Consider the following 16,770-nt stretch of genomic DNA (forward strand, 5'->3'; position numbering starts at 1 on the left):
AAATGCAATTAAAGTATTAAATAAAAACAGTCCAAATGCAATGCAGTTTTAAATTTGCTTAAAAAATATTAATAAATTTGAGTTCTGATGACTGTCATTTTTATATAATGGAAGACTACCATTTTTACATAATGGAATTCCATCACAGGGTTAACTCTAAAAATTTATTGTAATTGGGTGGTAGAATCTCTAAAGAACACTGAATAGCATGTAAATTGAAGGCTTAAAAAATTGTTTAAATTGCATATTTTTATTTTCAAAAATCTAATTAGTTTTATTACTTAGTGCATAGAGAGATCCTGAATCATAAATAACTCATGTTACATGACTTACCGTTGTAAGACCACTTGAGTCCTTTATCTGAAAAGTTGTTTCCAGAGCTGCCTTTTCTCTGATAAGTGTTAGATGACAGTATGATAGCAACCTCTAACAACTGTCCATGCTAGTATGTATCATGTACCTATTAGTAGCAAGAGTTAGCTCCCTTCCAGTTCACAATATAGTTGTATTCAGTTTTTCCGTAAAGGAGGTGTCAGCAGTTCTTCCTCAGCTACAGGTTTTAAATTTCTGAGTAGTTTGTTAACCAATGAAATTGTATCCAAAACTTTTTAAACTGAAAAAAGCACCTCCCTTTAGTAGTTTCACTTAATATGTCTATCAATAAGTATAACGTAACTTCTGTTCTGTTCCTGTAAAGGTAATTAGCATGTTACACATATGTTAAGAAACTAATAATCTCAATTTTAACTTCGTGTTACAAAGATGGTAACATAACTGGATATCCAGCACTTCTTGTGAACACCTGCAAGTTTGAAGACCCATACATCAACATGAGAAAAATACAAAATAGCTTTTTATCTAAGTCCTGTTGGAATCCAGCTCTTTCATGTGACAGTATGTTTGACTTCCCTGATTTCAAATTGTTATTCAGAACCGAGTCAAACATGAAAGATGTTAGACTAAATTGATATAAACCGTTCTTACTTTGAAAATGACACAGAATCTCTCCAGAAGTGCTTACCTTTGTCCTCTATTTAAAAGCGATTGCACGGTCATAGGCATATAAACTTTCATTATTAAAGAGTGCATATTTACAGTATAATGTTTACAGATACTGTATATAAATTCTTAACCCATGGTACAGATTTTGTAAATAACCATTTATGCAGGAGTGTGTAACTAAAGTGACAAGCCACTTGCAGCTTTGACTTTAAAATTACCAATATGGTGCTGAAAGCAAATGTCAATGTCAGTGCAGCTTGAGAAAGATTCATACTGTTTATAAATGGTACTAATTATGAGAAAATTACTTTTTCTGAAATTTTTTTTATGTTTTTGACTCTGTAAGGCCAATTTATTTATAAACTGCTAAAACATGATCTTTTTCATGATGAGAAAAAAGGGAAATATTATATAATTACCTTTTCATTAAAGGGTATGTAGGGTCTGTGTGCTATTACATTCTTTTAAGCAGACCAGCAAAATGTGAATCAGATGTAACCACCAACTGTTTGAAAAAATTACTTTCAGTTAACAAGGAATCATTATTAATCATTTCAGCTGGGGAGTTCCACAGGGGACTGTTTTGGCCATGTTGTTTTTCAGTGTCTAAAATAAAAGAGATTTGAATGACAGAAGAAACCATAAGCTTTTAAAAATCTGTGGTTGATGGATAGCTGGGCAGGATTGTAAACACTCTAGAGGATAGGTTTAGAATTTACAAAAGTCCTGGCAAATTAGACAATTTATACAAAACAACAGTGTGCAAGAAAAATGCAAGGATGTCACAACAAAATGTGGAGAAATTAAACAAAAATAACTGGGTAGAGTGCAGAACCACAAAATTGTAACACAGCCTAATACTACAAGTTTGTTACAACATAGACAAAGTCTTTAATAAATCCCATACTACTACTTCTAAAACCATCAAAATTTCAGGATCTATTTAATCATACCACAGCTCCTTTCCTGCTCACTCGATACACCTGATACTACTTTTAAAGGCAAGTAGTTAAGGGGAAAGTGAGGTTTCACACTGGTAAATAATAACATACTGCAAGCTGTGTATCTGAGCATCGCAAACACTGGAATTAAAGAGCATCTGCCTCGAAGTTCAGATGTAACCATTCCAGCATATAAATAAAAGGAAGCAACAAAGTAATACAGCAAGAAAAAATTAGTCTTTAACAGAAAACTTTTGATAGTATTGTCATGTAAGTATGGGTTCCATGCTGTGTTAGGGAATCCCAAAATGCAACGTTTTGGCAACAAAGCTGGCTGGGTTTTCAATTAAGGTTAGTACTGAGAAGAAAGAGAGAGGTATTTTATGCAAGTAGAGATTATCTGCCAGGAAATGTATGTAGGTTGTTATTAATATAATCTCCATAAAATAAGTGAATTATATATGTTTTTGAGGTTTTAGGCTTTGATATATGAATACCTGTATTTTGTTATAAACCTTCCTTCAGGAGTTTAAGAAAAAGAGATTATATAATTTAATAGAACTTTCTGATTTCTTCATCATGTGTTTCTTTGTCTTTTGAAGAAATGTTATGAGCTTGACAAATGTTTTGATTCAGCAAGAATAGAAAAAGGTTGTGAAATATCTATTGTTGGAATATTGCAAAAATTAAAGCACATGGATCAAATATAAATTTGGGAATAATAGTACTTGGCACTTTTTTAAGTGAAGGGGACACAGACATCAGGAAAATTACAGAGAGGTCCTAAATAAAATGCATTCCTACTTCTCTTATACTAGGTTTTACTTGAATCTGTTTCCAGTTATGAAAGAACTAGAAAACACAATAATCCATGTAACTATTATCAATCTCTTTTACATTATATTGTTTTTCTAAAAATCTCAGAAATTAAAAGGATCTTGTATTTATAGAAAAATAGAATTGTTAAGACTGGAAAAGACCTCAAAGCTAATCAGTCCAACCTTCCATCAAGTACTGCTGTGTTCACCACTAAACCGTTTGCCCAAGTACCAAAAACCTCTACATGTTTTTGAACACTGCCAGGGATGGTGATTCCACCATTTCCCTGAGCAACCTCTTCCAGTGCCTAACCACCCTTCCAGTGAAGAAATTTTTATTAATCTACAGTCAACCCTGATGCAATTTGGAGCCATTTCTTCTTGTCCTGTCTCTTGTTACCTGGGATAAAAGGCTGATCCCCCACCTCACTACAACACCCTTTAAGGCTTTAGTAGAGATCAGTAAGATCCCCCTTGAGCCTCACCTTCTCCATGAGAAAAACTACAGAATACTTTGGACACGCAAAAGTAACTAGATATTGGTGTAAAAAAATAATTTACACTTAAATGAAATGTTAACAATTTGTCTTTCATAGCCTATTTGGAACACCCTTAACTTCTGATTTTATCCTCCTTTTGTAATGGGTATCTCAGGATGCTACCATTGGGAGTGAAATAAGATTTTGGACAATGTTTTTCCTGGGACTGAATTTAACTTTTTAAGTCTGTTGATACTTGGTAAAACCTTTGCAAATAAATTAGAATTAATGGAAGATGGTAATACACACTGTTGGAATTCTGTGTGGAATTTGTCTTGGTAATCATCATCATAAAAGCAGTGGAAATTGTTTTCTACGCTGAATTATAAATAGTATTTTTAAATTCAAATTGCAAAAAGACCATTGAAAACAACATTTTATTCTCTTTATTCTTTTTCCTGACCTGTTGAAAGAGAGATACAGTACCATTGTCCAGTACTGAGTGATAGTTGCTGCCGGGTAGTTCACATGGTGCCTTTAAATAAGGGGGGTTATAAAAGGAGATTGGAAATGCAATAGTCTACTTAGTTAATGATCACTATCAGTGGCTTTTACTGAAGTGATAATCTCAATAGAATAAAGCATTTTCATATTATAATAGCCTCTTTCTTGTTTTCTAAAATTGTGATGGTTGCAGGTCTTGGGAAATTTAAATAAATTTGTGAAAATAAGCCTTAAAAACTTGACAATTGTTGAAGAAACATCCTGCAACAGTGGAAACTCACTAAGTACTTAAATGTTGCTGAATAATGTCCTTAAGTTGTGTGTGTGTTTGCAAACTTAGAGAATAAATCACTTTTTTCATTAAATAAAACCAAATTACTTCTAGGAAGTAGAGTTCCTGTTCTCTTCAAAGTACAATTAATTTCTGGCAATACAATACAATGAACTATTTTGCCGATATTTTTGGTTTATATACATAGAAATAATGTATAAAAATAGCATTTTCATCTAAACCTGAGAGCATTTAACTAAAACTCCCAAGATGACTTTACGGAGCAGGAAAGTTTGTGGACAGAAAGACTTTGCAACTTTCATAGAGCAATATTTTAGTTCATAGCAGAACTAAGATTATGCTTAAGGATTATTAACATATAATTTCCTGATTTTAAGAACATGAAGGCTTTCTATGTAAGGATCAGAGTGCTGTCACAATCATCTAATGCTGTAGGGAAGGTAGTAATGCATAGGATTTTGCAACCAGTTTCAATTCTAGGTAACTTTTTTTCCCAGTTGGTTAAAACTGGAGCAAAATAGTCTAGCGTAATTGTCCCCACAGAGATTCAAAGTAATAAAATAGAAAAAAGGTGCAGTGAGCCTCAGGTTAATTTAGATTCTTAAAACCCTCTGCTTGCAAAGTATATTTAGCTTAACAGGCACATTTTCACTTGCGATGTGATTCTCCCTATTAGACATCATATACTGCTGATATCCTAAGACAAAGAAGAGGAAGAGAATTACAAAACACAAAAAAAAAGTCGTGAGAAAATTTGATTGGAGAGATAAAAGTAAATAAAACTCTTAAAATAGGAATTTTGTTGGGTTGGATTGGGGATTTTTCCTTGTTGATTCCCCCCTAGCAAAATAGTAACAATATTGAATAATGACTTTTGCAGAGACCGAACAGACTGTTCAGCAGGTCTCTTCAGAGACCTAAGACTAAATGTGTTTTAATGGTGGAAATTCTGAGGTCTTTAACTTGGAAACGTTGACAAGGTTATGCAGGACCCATTTGATTTTCACTGTTAAATGCTCAACTCAAACCCTAGTTAGAAACTTTAAAAATAAAAATAACCTGGCTATTTTAATATAAAGAAAGGGCATTTATATATATATTTTTTTTATCCTTGGGCTCTTTTTTTAAACACGTGGAAAATACTTTGGGAAGAAAAACCTGCCAGTCCTTGAGCCATGAAAAAAAACCCAAAGCAACAAACAAACCCAAAACCATCAATGTTCCCTAAAAAACAAACAAACAAGATACAACCAATGAAAAAAAACTAAACCAACAACCAAACAAAAAACCCCAAACCCAAAAAACTAGTTTATCTAATGGAAACACCATGGAAAAATTGAAGAACTTGGCAACACTGCAAGCATTGAATGGATAATCTGTTAATAGGATGTCTGGAATAATCTTAAGATTACGGAGGCATACATGCTTCCTCCAAAGCATTACCATTATAGCATCTAATATTCTCCTTTTATACGTTAACTACTATTAGCATAAAACTAACATAAATTTTATATTATGTTTTTGCATAATTTTTCTATGCATCCCTCTTTTCTATTATTCAAAGAGACACACTTTTACTTTCTGTATTTTCTAATATTTATTTACCAGATTTTAAATTTTGAGCATTAATCTTCGTTAATGTTGCACTGGAAAGAGAAAAATGCTTGTAGGCAAAAAGTCGGAAAGTAATTTGCTGCAGGAAAATCAATTTTAGACTGTTTTTATTAGGCTAATGTGTAACCTCAAACCTTATTAATGGAATAACCATGGTTATAGTATTGATAAATTTAACAAATTTTAGAAATTATAAAGAAATGCATCCAGGTCCATGAAATGAATGTTAATTCAATGATGAATCTTTTGTATTAGATGATCATAAAGGAGATTTGCTGCACTAATTTTTTTTCTTCCTCTGCTTTTATAGAAAGCATCCCTTTTTTGCATTGCCATGTTTACAAACATCCATGTCCAGTCAGACTTTCTATTGCTTTTACTCTGATGCACTTTCATCAGTCATCACAAAGCATTCTGATCCCTTTCAAACATGAAAATATAACCTTTATTATTATTTTAATTATTTTGATTTCCCCCTCCTAGAACTGAAATCATAGAATATGGTCTCAGGTTTTTTTATTACCTTCTGAGCTTTAAAGTAATTTGTTTTCCAAAGGAACTTCTTATGTTCAAATAAACTTCTCAAGTCATAGTTTAAACTGCTCTGGTGTGCAGTCTGAACTCTTCTACCCAGATGTCCCTGGAGTTTATTGGTCTGCACAGAAATTCACAAATTCTAATTTCCAGAAGAGAGCTTAAAATTGATTTTTCTTCAAAACACTGTAGGGATGTAGGCAGAGGAAGATTGAACACACTTGAAAGCTTAGACTTTTATTGGGCTGCTTTTCTGACATAAAATGTGCTTCTTTCAAAGCATATTACTTGAGGTTTAAGTCAACTGATATTCTTATAAGGTATATGTATGTCAATTATTTGTGGTTTTTATAAGTATTGAACAAGCATTTATTTGTTGTATATCTAATGTCTGACTATTTATTGTTAGTGGTTATAGAAAGCTCTTTTTTTGTGTTTTTCAGATCTCAGGATAGAGTCTTTTTTATTGTGTTCCAAACCTGCAAGCTCAGGGTGAGTAATAATTTTTGTTATTTCTTAAGCCTGAATTGGGATGGTTCTGTGAATAACTGTCTCCTAGCCTATGACCATATTTCCTGGAACATGAAAAAACCCCAAAGAAGTCCCACCTAGTCTGTGATAATGTCAACCAGTAATACTAGTGATTAATTAATCTCTATTAATTTCAAGATATTGTGAGGAAGAAAGGGTTTTTTTCCATTTACCATGTAACAGTAAAATGAACTTGTTCATGTTTTGTTTGTTGTGTTTTAACATAGTTTGACTGACATAATGACATAACTGTACTTCAATGTTATATATGTAATTTGAATGTGTTATGTTAACATAGTCATCAAACACAGAAGCTGATGTAATTTCAGTGTGAGAGATTACATGAACAAAAGAGGCAACGATCTGAAAAAATGACAGAGGTTCTCCAGATGTAAACTGAATTTCTGTACATTAAATAACTGATTAGAAACCATCTTTTAGGAGTGAATAAGGGCTAAGCAGCGGAAAACAGTAAAGTTATCACACTACAGGTTTTATCAAAATTATTTCTTACTGTCAGGATTTTTATGTTATAATGCAGGGGAGTGAGAGATAAGACACATAGCCATTATAATGAGAACTAAAATTTCTGGAAACCTGTGGTTGCCGTAAATCAATTTTTATTTATTCCATATAATAAGTTTTTTGAGAAAAATTATGTTTAACATGAAGTCATTTGAACAAAATACAGTGATATTTAGCATGTTCCTGAGATAATTTAATAAGTAATGTAATAAAGCTATTGAGACAAACAAGCTTAAACAGGTTACTTAAAAAGTACTCTCCTGTGTTTTAAGCTTGTTTCATAGTATTAAACATAACAAAGTAAAGTGCTTGTTCATAACCAGGGACAATATGATTAGCATGCAATTGAGATCAAACTCATGAGTAAACCTCATTTGTATAACACAAATAGCTGTCATACTGTGCATACATGGGCAGCAAAGAACACTTCTAGACAGCGGAAACCTAAGCCCAGGAGAACAGATCTGTCAGCTTTGTTTTGTGTTTCTACTCACTGCGTGAAGGTAGTAGTTCAATTTTGCTGTGTTGTTTCTTTTGTACTGAGTTACAAATTTTGAGCTTTAAAGCATATTTCTGTTTCAAAGGCTTCTTGTGAAAGTCTAACATTTAAAATTTTGTATTACCAATTAAAAAAAAAAAGCACATAAAATATTTTTTCTTAATATTTGGGCAGATCTGGTGGATGTTTCCATCTTGTTTCTGCTGTTTTTCCCTTAGATTATTTCTTGTTGTTTTGCTTGAGAAAGAAATTGATTATTGCTATCCCACATCTTGCACAGCACAGTTGTAGAATCTCTCTTGCAGCAGGCAATTTAGAGATGTCTACAGCAGATTTAGAGGTATCTATTATAATTTAAAATGCTTTTAAATTCAAAATCCTTCAAATCTCATTTTTTTTCCCAGATATGAAAATGTGTGCAGGGACACAGAGTTTATCCATATTTCTGTAAAGCTTCTGCACTCATAGAAATTCTTTATCAGTATGCCAATCTCCTATCATCAAAACTGTTAACTGTATAGATATCTGCCTTGTGAAGTTTGTTAATTTCTGGTGGTTGAGGAAACCCTGGAAGTGTTTAATAACAATGTGCTGAAGTGACTGTTAGAGAAGTCTCACTATAATACCGGTATATTAATTAATATAAGATTCATGGTAATATTTTCCCCTTATGTTTCATAGCACCAACAACTGATGCTATATAAAATACACACAAGCATATATGTATAATAAAGCTTGACTTTCAAAGAAAGAAATATGCAAAGACAATGGTATCCCATGGTTTGAGGAACCGTTTATTCAACAGTATGATAAAGGACTTTTATGGGTATGAATATGGGAGGCAGCTGAGCTAACTGCATTAAATAATTGATAAATATAATAAAATTATGGTAAAATAAGGCGGAGGAGGATGTCATGTAAAAAAAAATACAAATAACCCCCCCAAACGATACACAACAGAAATCATTAACTTTTGTGGGAAAATCCAGGAAAAAAGTCCCAAAACCTTCAGAAACCAAACAAAAAAACTGCTTTGCCACTTTTTAAAATTGGATCACTTAAGTTTATCACAGTTGGAGCAGTTAAAAAAATGCAACTGGTAGGGATTTAATATGTAAGAGGACTCTTTTCCAATATTGCCATCTTTCCAATATACTTAAAGTAGAAAGATAAATGGTCTAATTAATTTCTTGCATGATTTAATAAAGTTAATAAAGATAATTTAATAAAGTTTTAATAAAGATGTCTATAAGACATGGGATTCTCCCCAATGTTGTTTGCAAACTGTATGTGTAGCAGACTTGTCAGAGAACTTTTTTACATTGTTTTATTGGACTGAAATTTTTATACATAAAAGTGATGCAGATGACTGAAGAAGACCTTAGAATGACACAGACAGCTACCGAGTATTAAAGAATCATTGCAAAATTTGGATCAAAACCATGTTTGGTTGAGTTAAACATTTAAAGAAAGGCTTGTGATATGCCTGATTTAATAATTTATTATAAAAACTCTAAAAACAAGACACAGGCAAATCTAAGTAATATAGACACATTTAAAATACTAGTACTGATTTTCTGATTCTATGTTGTTTCAGGTTTTTTAACAATGACATTAAATAGACTTTAAAAACATTACTTAATAAATTAATTAATTCAACTTCCTTCTTCACTTTAGAATTGCATGATCATTCTTATAGAGGTTAAAAAAAAAAAAAAAAAGGGAAAAAAGAAAATTAAGTTATACAGAACCAATGGATAAAAGTAAGTACCTCACTGGAAAATGAATACCAGAAACTTACCAGACCTTATGTCAAGGTCACATCCATGCCAACTTCTAAGTGCATTTATATTTTTATACAAAATAAATAAATTACTATTAAAAATAATGAAATAAATCTAATTAGATGAAAGCACCCACAAAAACAACAACAAAAAAAAAACCTCAAACAAAAAAAACCAAAACCACAAACTCAAAAAACACTTTTTCTCTGACCTGCTTCTTTTTACTGTTTTTTCTAGTTCTCTCCTAGTTGAGTTCTTAATTTTTTTAAATTCCTTTCATATACTTTATCTGTTGCCTCATGTGATTAAAGAAGAAATATAAAATTAAGGACTTTAGCCAATTTTCTCAAAAAACCCACTTCAATCTGCAATATATTTTTTTAGAGATAAATATTAATTTTTAAAAAGTGTACAGTGGAAGAAAACAAAAGCATTTGTTTCCTGACATCTTGTGGATGATCTGAGTCTGTAAGGGGCAGTATGCAACTTCAAAAATTGTGACGGATGTGTCTCTCCCCTTAGGATATTAAGCAGTTGAATCAATTCTGTTAACCTTGTGTTGTTGTCTTGTTCACCCTTTTGGTAGTTTTATGTCAGCGAAAGCAGTGGCAGGAAGGAAGTAGACGTGGAGAATGAGGGGGAGTTTTATTGTGTGTTCAGCTTGTGATGTCTATTTCTACAAGCTGACACTTATGAAAATAATTTCTATCAATCTGTGTCCGTGACATAGCATTTAATCATCCCAGAAATACCATAATTTTTTATTTTTATAATTTCTTATATTTTTACATTATCTGCAAAATCAATAAAACAACAAACATCTATTTTTCCATTTTAAAATTATTCTTTTTGAAGACAGACTTTGCAGACACAATCTCAAAATACCATTTAACCTGAATTCTTCTGAGTGCTGTATCACAAATTATCAGATATACTTCTATAGGTATGCTTGCAAGTTAACTGGAAACACCTTGATGCTAGTTACCAATTTTAACATTGTATTTGGAAAAATTACTTCTTATTTTTATTTTACATATTTGTTTCTATTTATTTCCATCCATTCATATGTAATTAATTTTACTAATTACATATGAATGGATGGAAATAAATAGAAACAAATATGGACATATATATTTGAAAACATATTAGTCTTCCTGACTGCGTTCAGATTTGGTCCTGTACAGTCCCTGAGCATTTGTGCTTTATAGATAGTCATGTATGCATGCATACATAGAAATGTGTATTTATACATTTCTAATGTATAGTAGTATTTTCTATTTATATTTACATTTTCTAATGTAAAGTAGTATTTTCCAAAAAGCACTGTAAAAGAGCTTAACCACTTGTTCTTTTAATGTAAATTTTAAGCATAAGTGTAATAAAACACAGAAAAGTAGTGCAGCAAATTTATCTTTTAATACTTTTCAGACTGGGTTCACTAGCATGTGAAAAGTTACGGATAGAAGTTTCGCATGCCATGCCATTGTAAGAGTAAAAGGTTGTATGTAAATTGTGAGTAAGTTCTGGGGTTCTTTTACTGTCCTTTTTTGGTTTTTTTGAAGTCACAAAAAATAACTCCTGCTGGAAAAAATTCTACCTTTCTGAAAGATTAAAATGTTCCAGCTAAAAAAAATATTTCTTTTATTTGAAACACAAAATAGTCACCAAATTAATTTTTTACTAAGGAATAGAACCAATGAAAGTCAACCAACTTGCATAAAATGTGAAATGGAAAAAAAAAATAGCTCTTATACTGAAGACACTTTCCTTTTTTAATAAGCATACCTTGGAAATATTGATTAAAAAGTCCTACCAAAGCCACAGCCTAGGGCAAATTATCATTAGAATGATGATATGTAATCTTGATGATATTCTCTTTTGTACCTCTGAGAATGTCATTGCATCTCTTGGGAGTATTATTATTTCTGAAATTAAAATCAGCTTTAAAAGAAAAGGTAGCTTGAATCTCATTTTCAGATTGATGGAACTAAACCTACAATGAGAGTAAATCTCTTCTAATGTAAACTGGAGACCCACATTACAATCCTCAGGGTTTTGCAATGATGATTATATCCCGTTATTTATAAAGAACTTTGCTAGTTTTCAGCTAGTAATTATTGTACCTTGAAACTTGCTTAAGAGACAGGGCTTGTGGACAAGAGACAGAGCTTATCATATGGACCTGCAAAAAATACAAATTTATTTGAAACTAAAGGAAGCTGAACTGGTTTTATACAGCTAAATGGAATAATTTTCTCTAGTTACATTATTTAAATTATTTGATGGGTGGCAGACATGCCTTTTCTGACATACTACCTTGCAATCCTTTGTAATGGACATGGTAGTTGATACAATTGTCAATGGATTATTAGAAGTGCTCTTAGAGTGATTTCCTAGAATATCTTTGAACTTCTTTATCAATTCACAACCATCCCACCAAACACAATTTTTCTTGTTTGCTGTCAGGATATGGGAAACAGGACAAAATATTTTGAATCTATTACCTTGTACTTAAAAGCCATGTCAATATCTGCTTATGTAAGCTTATAGTTACTCCCTTTTTACAAAGGATGTGGAATAAGAATGTAAATTGTAAGTTAAAGGTAAAATTGCCTTCTTCATCCAGCCCCTAACATTATTACAGAACATATGAAACAGAGAGAACTTAAAATGTAACATAGCAAGATGTTTTCCATTTACATTAGTAGGATCTGCTAACCCTGCAAAGGAAAAAATTTCTCCCCGAGACCGAAAGGTACTGTACTACCTTTTTGTAATGCTGCAAGAGACAGGCCAACCTCAGGAAACTGGCCTCCTGAGCTGGTAGACAGGGACAGGGAGCAGAATACTCCCCTGTAATCCAGGAGGACACAACTAGTGCCTGCTCAGCCACTTAGATGCTCTTATATCTATGGGACCTGTTGGGATCCATCCTAGGGTGATGAGCAAACTGGCAGAGGAGCTCACCAAGCCACTCTCCATCACTTATCATTATTCCTGGCTCACGGGGGAGGTTCCAGATGACTGGAAGCTGGCCAGTATTACCCATCCATAAGAAAGGCCGGAAGGAGACTGCAGGAAACTACAGGCATGTCAGCCTCACTTGGGGTGGCAAAGTTATGGAACAGGTCTTCTTTGGTGTGATCCCATGGGACCTACATGACAGCCAAGCGCTCAGACCCAGGCAGCATGGATTTAGGAGGGCCAGGTCCTGCCCAGCCAACATGATCTCCTTTTATGACCAGATGGCCCATCTGGAGGTGGTCCTGCGGTCCTCTGAAGAGGGATCTGTACCACAGAATAGATGGGCTGTATCCAATGATAAGTTTAATAAGTCCAAGTGACAGGTCCTGCACTTTGGCCACAACAATCCCCTGCAGCACTACAGGCTGAGGGCAGAGTGTCTTGACAGTGGCCAGTCAGAAAGGGATGTGGGGGTAGTGACTGACAGCAGCTGAACATGAGCCAGCTGTGCCCAGGTGACCAAGAAGGCCAGTGGCATCCTGGCCTGGATCAGCAACAGTGTGGCCAGCAGGACTAGGGGAGGGATTGTTCCCTGAACTTGGCACAGGTTAGGTCACACCTTGAGTGCTGTGTCCAGTTCTTGGCCCTGCAAATTACGAGGGATGTTGAGCTGCTGGACCATGTCCAGAGAACGGCAAGAAGGCTCGTGAAGGGTCTGGAGAGCAGCTCCTGTGAGGAGTGGTTGATGGAGCTGAGGCTGTTTAGCCTGGAGAAAAGAAGGTTCAGGGGACACCTCATCACTCTCTACAACTCCCAGAAAGGAGGGTGTAGCCGGGTGGGGGTCAACCTCTTCTCCCAGACATCCAGGGACAGGACAAGAGGACACAGTTTTAAGCTGCACCAGGAGAGGTTTAGGTTGGACATTAGGGAGAAGTTCTTCACAGAAAGAGTGACTGGGTATTGGAATGGACTGCCCAGGGAAGGGTTGGAGTCAATGACCCAGGAGGTGTTTAAGAAAAGGCTGGCTGTGCTGTGGTCTAGTTGATTCTGTGATTAGAAAATTAGTAACACACACTATATCCCTGAAGTCATTGATAAAATTACATTAGGGGTAAATCTGAAACCTTTTTTTGTTAATTAAGGGTAACTATTTCTTTCCCTTTCTAAAAAAAGACAGGGAAAAAAAGAAAAAAAAAAGGAAAAGTAATGATGTTTGAACAGTTTTTGGGTTTTTATAAAACTGAGAAATATTATTCTGGAGTTTTTCCCAAAACCTAGTAAGAAGACTACTATTAATGTTAGTGGCCTGCAGCTGAAGTCCTTTTTCATGCACTCCTAATGAGCTTGATCTTCTACGTCCTTGTCGGTCAGGTCAACATACTACACTTGCTTAGGTATGCAGGCATTTATGTCTTTCATATGCATTACTTTCACTGGGCTTGTAAAAAACATAAAACAAACGAGTCACTAGTTTATGCCGCTACTTTGTACAAATGAGAGGAAGATGGAATTTGCCCAATGAGTTTCTAAAGAACGCTATAAATGCCATATGCAGTATCCAATTTTTTGCTTTACATTTTACATTGGGAACTAGAATTGAATGCACTTTTTGTTGTGTCTTTTATTTTCTCCATATTTTATATTTGTCATGAAAGCAGACAAATGGTTACTTTACTCATTGCAGTACTGAAAATGCTATTAAAGCACAAGTTTATCAGAGATCTGATAATTTAAAATTAACATTGAAAATAGAGAATTAAAAATAGATTGAATATTTAGATGGTTGCTAGGCTATTGGCCACATGCTTCAAATGATAATGTCCTGCCTTTTCATCTTCATCCAGCTTCTGCTCATGAATGAAACAAATTTTCCCAGAGAATAATCTTGTTGAAAAGTATCACGTATTGTCAACATTTGTGGATCTGTAAAGAGTTGAGCTGAAATCTGATCAATATTTGTTTGATGAAATTGCAAAATAAGTAAACTTTTTTCTCTTTCATATACAGTTATGGTTGGTGTCCAGAAGTCAAATTAGAAGCTGTCATATGAAAATACATGTCCAACATGGCATTTTCTCAATGCTTCTTATCTCTGGACAAATATTAGGACAAAACCCCCATCATCTTTCAGGGAAATGTTGTATTATTTTGAGTGTGTGTGTGTACATGTTGTGTTGAAGAGTTTTCCTAAATCTTTATGCTCAGTAAGATATTGTATAGAAATAAAACCTGAAAAATTGAGTAATGAAAATAACCCCTTATTTTATAGTTTACTTGGTATGATGGGTCCCACAAACACATGATTTCCTGCATAGACAGAGGAAAAAATACTTAGCCCAATAGATCCACCTACATTCACTTGGGCATTGAGTACAGTAAAATCTGAACTCAACTGAGTATTTCAGAATTTTTAGGAGAAAATCACTTATGTATCATGGAAACAAATACACAACTAACTGTAGTCTTAGTCCTAAGCAAAAGGTTGTTAAATTATTTTAATTCATAGCTCAATTAAAAATAGTGTTTTGAATAAATTCATCAAAGAACACAACACAAAATCTTGGGACTCTAAGTCAGGCCAGAGATTCATCTGTCTCAGCACGATTTTTCTAGTGGTGCTTGGCTGTAAAGTTTTAAGTGATTTTTCTTCTGAACTAGCTTCCAGCTTCTGTCAGTCAGATTATCTTTTCCACTCAGCTCACTATATTACACTGAAATGCAAAAGTGGGAAAGGATAATGAAGAAATCTGAAAACACTTCAAATTTTTGTAGTTTTAGATTTCATTACTGGATATGTTGAGTAAAGTTTCTCACGTATTATGCAGCAAACTCAACCAACCTTTTAGATAAATATTTTTAAAAAGTTGCATTTCAGAATGCAATTCCTTAGAAATTTTAATCTAATTTAAAAATTAAAGTGACTAGAGAGGAGAAAAATAAAGTACTTGTCATGTGGCAGAACACATATTTCTCTGTACTCCTAGTAGTTCCTTCAAGAACAATCTCTTCCTTCCATCTCCTCCTAGTTTACTGGCATTTCTGTGCTGATAAATTGCTTGCAGTGCATCCAAATGTACAATTTGAATAGGTGTATGCAGCTTCTATGATACTATTTCCTTTTTTGTTTTTTCCCCCATGACATATCAAAAGTAAGGAATTTATGTACTATGATTTGTCCTTTTGACCACTGATAACCCTATCAGTGTTTCCCAAAGTTTTTATCTGAACTGAAACTTGGTATGTATTTGGACTGTGTGTATACTCAAAGACCAAGATTAGCCTCCTGATGGATCTTATCAATAATGAGGAATTAGGAGAAAAAAATAGAAGTAACCTGTATTCAGAAAACAACTTTGAAGCATATTTATATCTGCAAAAGTATTTCAACAGAAAGTAGGTAATTCTAGAGGTAATAACAGAGGAGATTTCATTGTGTAACTGGGCAGAATTCAGCACCCCATTTGTCAGCTTTACATGACAGATTATTAATAAACTGCCACTCTCATCAGCAGATACCAATCGGCAGTGACTGTCCTTTCTGAATTTGAATTTCTAGAATTTTATTCTTAAGTATGCTTGCTCTCTAATATGCTTTCTTTCCGTGCAAGCCATTTTCCTCTTTATGCAGAAAATATATATAATTCTTGTACCATACAGATAATAAAACATAAATATAGCAGAACAGTAGCATACAAATCAACTGTACACACTTTGCAGTGCAGAAAATGAGGACTGGAGAAGATAGGGCTATTTTCGTACCTGGACATATGGGAAAGGTTATGGGAAATATTCCAGTGGATAGCAGAAATCAGACTTCTCTAAACAGAGAGAAACAAGTATATTGTCAATAAACTATGGGTTTTTTCATACTTCAGGTTTTGTCAGATGTATGTCTTCTCTCTACAAATTCCAAAATATTTAGGGTGAAATAGTATGATGAACATGCACCGGCTAAACGTTCAAAAGAAACTTTTGTGAGGGACTGTGTCTTGGAAGAAAGCTAGCAAAAGCTTCCTCCCAAAATGAAACTCAGACTACAAATACTCATTATTAATTAATTCATCTTAAGCGAACCAAAAGCATAGGTGCAAATGAACATATCTTTTGTTTTCTTTTTCCTTTTCTTTTTCCTTTTCTTTTTCCTTTTCTTTTTCCTTTTCTTTTCCTTTTCCTTTTCTTTTTCCTTTTCTTTTCCTTTTGCTTTCCCTTTTCTTTTCCTTTTTCTTTTTCTTCTTCTTTCTTCTTCTTCTTCTTCTTTCTTCTTCTTCTTCTTTCTTCTTCTT

General features: G+C 33.6%; 1 protein-coding gene across 1 annotated transcript in view; it reads left to right on the forward strand.

Annotated features, from left to right (window-relative positions):
• Positions 1-16,770, forward strand: part of PTPRD (protein tyrosine phosphatase receptor type D) — a 1,187,501-nt gene that overhangs the window by 480,199 nt on the left and 690,532 nt on the right. Inside the window, exon 6 of the mRNA XM_042012906.1 lies at positions 6,628-6,676. The gene's annotated coding sequence lies outside the window, so the exon portion shown is untranslated. The remainder of the gene's footprint in view (positions 1-6,627; positions 6,677-16,770) is intronic.

Source organism: Corvus kubaryi, unplaced genomic scaffold (assembly GCF_017639235.1).
Source record: "Corvus kubaryi isolate FWS band 111438036 unplaced genomic scaffold, C.kubaryi_AGA036_p1.0 split1-37296, whole genome shotgun sequence".
Taxonomy (NCBI): Eukaryota; Metazoa; Chordata; class Aves; order Passeriformes; family Corvidae; genus Corvus; species Corvus kubaryi.